Source organism: Elaeis guineensis, chromosome 12 (genome assembly GCF_000442705.2).
Source record: "Elaeis guineensis isolate ETL-2024a chromosome 12, EG11, whole genome shotgun sequence".
NCBI lineage: Eukaryota > Viridiplantae > Streptophyta > Magnoliopsida > Arecales > Arecaceae > Elaeis > Elaeis guineensis.
The window spans coordinates 12547935-12554086 of record NC_026004.2 but is presented as its reverse complement, the minus strand read 5'-3'; positions in this window follow the sequence as shown (position 1 = coordinate 12554086).

Sequence of the window (6152 nt, the reverse complement as noted above, 5' to 3'; positions counted from 1 at the left end):
TATTTCAGTAACCAGCTATGCATAATGCTTCAATAAACTTGCTCAAGCATAAGTAAAATATCACTTTTAATACCAAGTCATTTTTAAATATTATAGAAACAACAATGCAGCATCATAAAGTGGCCATGACAAATAGATCATATCATCTTCACCAGCAGTCACATTTCCAAGATCACTAGCATGGCGGTTCTCATTTTTAGGTGCCCCATGTTCTTTTCCAGCAGGATTAAAATGCGGCTCTGCATTTGAAAGAACATTAGAATAACCCATAAATCAAGTACTTCAATCACAGACAATGTTGAATCTCAAAATAAAAGCTCGTTATCAATAGACATGCAACCATTGGTGGTGTCACCAAGAGCGTGAACATAAAATCTATTAAGCCCTTGAGCCTAGAGATGTTTGCAATTACCTTAGTAGGATTGCGGCCAGAGCTTGGGGAGGTGGGAGGCGGCCGGAGCTTGCGAGTGGGGGCTCGGGGAGGCGGGAGGCTGCCCGATGATCACGGCAGGGGGCTCGAGGAGGCAGCCAGGAGCTCAGAGAGGTGGAAGGTGGCCGAGGTCTTGCGATCGAGGGCTTGGGGAGGTGGGAGGCAGCCCGAGCCTCGGGGAGGCAGTCGGGTGCTTGCGACTGGGGGCTCGGGGAGGGGGGATGCAGCTAGGGGCTGGTGGTCGGGGGCTCGGGGAGGCGGCTGGGGTCTTGGGGAGGCGGGAGGCGATCAAGGGCTCAGGGAGGCGGGAGGCAGCGGGGGCCTGATTCGGCAAAGGAGAGATGGTCGGGGCCCCGATCCGGCAAGAGGAGGGTGGGAGGCTGATCCAGCAAGGGGAGGCGGGAGGGGGCCGATTCGATAAGGGGAGCGACGGGAGGAGGCGGCAGGGGACTCGATCCGATAAGGGGGAGGTGGCAGGGGGCCGATCTGGCAAGGGGAGTGATGGGGAGAGAAGGGGGAGGCAGTCGACAGTCTAATTCAGCAAAGAAAGTGGCAGGGGGAGAAGGAGGAGGTGGTCGACGGCAAGGGGAGAGCTCGAGGAAGATGATATGCATGTGGAGAAGGAGAGTGGGGGAAAACTAGGGCACACACGAAAAGGAGGTGGGAAAAAATGAGGGTGCATGGGAAAGATAATAGGTGGAAAGGAGGGAAGTTACTAGCGATGGCTAAATATTGTCACTAATAATAAAAAAAATCCATCGCTATTTTTCTTTAAATATGGTATAATTTTAAAATTTAAAGTCTATTTTTGATTTTCATTATTCATTATCTAAATAATTATCGTTAGAGTATCGTCACAAAAAATCACCTTGATCTAGTAGCCCTAGCTATGTCGATCAATAAAATTTAATTTTGACGGTCACGAACGATCGAATAAATGATCTGATAGATAGAGACCACCGATGGATCCAAAAACTTGCAATGATGATCTCGATGATATTTGTAACATACTATCAAAATTTAACTTCAATCAGACATCATTATTATGATCAATTTAGCCTGGAATGATTTTGACCGTTAAATAAAAAATAAGTGATCAAAAGGCCAAACGACGTCCTATTAAGATAATTTTTTAGGTAAATGATATTTGCTACTATTTTAATCATTTGTACGGTGGTGATTGTAAAATCTAAACTGTATGTATATGAACCATTCATGTTAAACAGATCTTACGAAAGCACAAATATAATTACTTAGGGATTTTAAGAATAAGTATCAAGAAATATAGTTTTGGATCGTTTATACATGGTTTGAATTTTACGATCATCACCGTATAAATGATCAAAGTAATAGCAAAGATCATTTATCTAAAAAATTACCTTATAATCGAACGTCATTTATCTTTTTGATTACTCATTTTTTATTTAACGATCCAAATCATCTCTTACTAAATTGACCATGATAATGATATCCGATCGAAGTAAAATTTTGATAGTGTACCACAAATGTTATTAAGATCATCGTTGCAAGTTTTTAGACCCATCGATGGTCTCAATCTATTAGATCATTATGCGGTCGTTCATAACCGTCGAAATCAAATTTTATTGATTGACATAGCTAGGGCTACTGGATCGATGCGATCTTTTGTGACGATACTCTAATGATAATTATTTAGATAACGAATGGTGAAGATAAATTTTAAATTTTAAAATTATATCATATTCAAAAAAATAAAAAAAATTATTGATTATTAGCGATAGCAAATGCCGTCCCTAATACGCTTTCTATCGTCGCTAATAAGTTTAATAAAAAAAAAATTTATTAGAGACGGCGATAACCATCACTAATACTTTTTTTACGGTCGCTAATAAGTTTAATAAATATATATTTTTTTACGATGGCTAGATCCGTGGTTAATAGTGCCGTCGCTAATGATTATTAGTGATTGTCGCTAATAAATTTAATAAATAATTTAATAAATTAAATAAATAATTTAATAAATTTAATAAATTATTGATGAAAAAGTTGCTGTCAGTAATGCTGTCGCTAATACCCCCTATTAGCGACGGCGAAAATACCGTCGCTAATGACCGTCATTAATACCTTATTTTCTTATAGTAATCATATAATATTACATATTATAATATATAAAGTTTAATATATTATGATTTAATATATTATATTTTATTATTATATATAATAATATTTATATAATAAAAGATATTATGGAAAATATGGATTTTAGCAACTTATCCAGCAAACTAGTAATGCAAAATAATATAGATAATAAATTTTTAAGTTATTTTTAATATATAAAAAATATAAATAAATTATTTTTTATTTAAATATTTTTTAAAAAATATTTATTAAAAAATATTTATTAAAAAATATAAATTTTTGGATAAATTTTTTACCTTCAAAGCAACGGATGCTAAAGGGAAATGCTAGTGGACATGAGATGGATGGTATGCTAAATCCACCTTGAAATAACACGACACTATCTTTGGGGCGACCTGTGTTTGTGATGGGAATAACCAAGTGGATGATACCACTACCCACCAATTTGAGCCAGAAAGCTATTTGGATCGAAGAGTTTATCTACAAATTTTTCTCGGACTGGTTTTTGTATGTGTGTGTGTATATATATATATATATATATATATTATCTCGTATCATAATCAATGTGCACTTCTGACGATCGGTGATAAACTCCACAGGTGAACAGATGATGATGTAAGAATCCACATCGCCATTGTCTAATGTGCCCACACGGAGATCGGCTAATGCTTGTCCAAAATTACTGATGTCCCATTTGCATACTTGATCAATGTACTGCCCTTCAGGGCGATAGATTCATGATCTCTTAATACTTATGAGCAAGTTAATTCACTGTAACTCTGTACTTTGAGATCAATGATTTTGTGATCTCTTATGATGGTGCTATATGGCATGAAATCGATTTATTATACCAACACATGGAGAAATACTTTGTGCACTGCATATGATGCACAAAAAATACATTGTCCTATCTGATTGCACCATTTGATTTTCATTTTCCAACATGCATTTAATACTTGAGTTTTATTTTTTTATTTAAAATTTTTGAATAAAAAAATTATTTTTTATTTTTTAAAAAAATTATAATATTCTGAAGATATATTATAACATTCTGTAGCCAAATCATGATTTCCTCAATGCAGGATGTCATAAAAAGGGAAAGATATTTTTGTCATTGAAAAATTTATAATTTTTTAATGATGAAAATATCCTTCCTTCTAATAATTTTCGGAAGAAAAATTATGACATCTTATATAAAAAAAATCATAATTTGACCACAGGATATCATAAAAAGAGAGGGATATTTTCATCATTAAAAATTTTATGCGCATTTAATGACCGTAATGTTTTATTTTTTTGTTTGAAATTTTGAATGGTAAAAATGCTCCTTCATGTATGACATCCTACAGTCAAATTATGACATCTTCAATACAGAATGTCATAAAAGAAAAGGATATTTTTGTCATTAAAAATATCTATATTTAGAATGTCATAATATGATCTCAGAATGTCAAATATTTTTATTATTTAAAATTTTAAATAAAAAAATAAAATTATAAATATTAAATATATATTAAAAAATAATGATTATATTGTATATTTTTTTGTATATTTTTTAATTATATTTTAATTATATTTTTTGTAATTATATTAAAAAATTACAGATAGAAGAGTATATTTTTTTTGTATCATGTACAAAAAAATTTTCGTCGTAGTTAAACTCTCCACTGCTGCAACTAATGGATGCCACAGAGTTTTTTTTTTTTTTTTTATTTTTTATTTTCTTTGAATTGTCAATGATAGCGTATGGTTCGGAATATTCCCTTTATCGCCTCTCGGATTGCCCATTCGACATTCCTCTTATTGCCCCTCGGATTGCATTCGAGAGTTCGTGCTTGCTCCGTTAGCCATCGTAGTCCATTAAATTAGACCTCTCAAGATTCGCAACCGCCGAAATTAAACCCAAATAATGAGGTTATTCCCAAACCCCCTTCTCCAAAAGATCCTGGAGAAGATCAGCTACGCAGTTTCCAACAGCAAAGCCCCACCACCCATGTAATACTGACACGTACCCTCTTTTTAATCTTTCCATCCTCTGCTTTCCGCCCCACCTCTACCTCTCTCTCTCCAAAGGCGGCCGAACTCCCCGGACAGCACGCGTGTCCCAAATAAAGAACGTTGGTACCTAAAAAGGGGAAAGAAATCTTCATAAAAATTATAAAGAAAGAAAAAAAAAATTAAATTTTTTTTAAAATAATATAAAAAAATTATTTATAAGAATAATTTAAAATCTAATTTTTTTATCAAAATAATGCAAAAGAGAAAAACGCCATTTTGAATGGCATTTTTTCCCCCTCCACATCACCCATTTTTTCCACGATGGCATCGTCTCAAAAAAAAAAAAAAATGAAACGTCATTTAAAATGACTTTTTTAAAAAATATCATTTTAAATGATATTTTTACAAACGCCATTTTAACTGGAGTTTTTAAAAATGTCATTCAAAATGGCGTTTTCTATTTTTTCTACAAAAAAAAAGAAAAAAATTGAGAAAGAATGGAAATAAATAATTTTTAAAATTTTAAATTAATAAATAAATTAAAATTTTAATTTTTATTGAAATTTAAAATATAAAAATTTGAATTTGTAATTCAAATAAAAAAAAATTTAGATGATTTTTTTTATCGAATTATTTTTTTTAAAAGAATGTCTAAAAAAAATTTTAAAAAATAAAAAGTGCCATTAAAAAATCAAAATTTTAAAAAAATCGAGAAAAATAAGAATTATAATTTTAAATTTAAAAGAAATAAATTTTTTAAAATTAATTAAAATAAAAATATCATTTCAAATTACTTTCTCAAATTAAAATTAATTTATTTAAGAAATATTAGAAATAAATAAAAAAATAGCCTAAAAATTTCATAAAAATAGAAAGAAATGAAAAAAATAAAAAAATAATATAATTATAAATTTGAATAAAAAAATTAAAATTTTAATTTGAAGTAAAATTTGATAAAAAAATAAATGCATAAAAAAGTAAAAAAATGAGGAAAAAATGTGAAAAAAAGAAATTTGTAAATTAAATTTTTTAAAAAATAAGAATTTTAATTTTAATTCAAATAAAAAATATAATTTCAAATTACGTTGTCCATTTCAAAATATTTTTTAAAAAATTATCTCAAGAAAAGAAAAAAAATATTATAAAAAATAAAAAATACCTTAAAAATTAAAAAGAGAAAAAATGGTAATAAAATAGAAATTATAATTATAAATTTAAAAAAAAAAATTTAACTTTAATTTAAATTAAAAATTATCATTCAAATTACTATCCTCATTAAAAAATTTAATAAATCAGAAAAAATCAAAAAAAATAATTAAATAAATTATGAAAAAAATTTAAAAAAATTAAAAAAAAGAAAAAAAAAGAAAATACCGAAGGGAATGGCATTTTCTCCTTTCCCCCCTTCTTCTCTCCTTCTCCCTCTTCTCCCTTCTCCCTTCTCTCTCTTCTCCCTTCTCCGGCGTCTCTCCGGCGGCACGACGGTGAGCTGCCTCCTCTCTCTCCCTCTTCCTCTCTCTCCCTCTTTTTCGTTGGCCACCGACGTCAGAAGGTCGGTAAAAAAATATAAAGAATAATTTTGAATTTTAAAAAAAAATTAATTTTA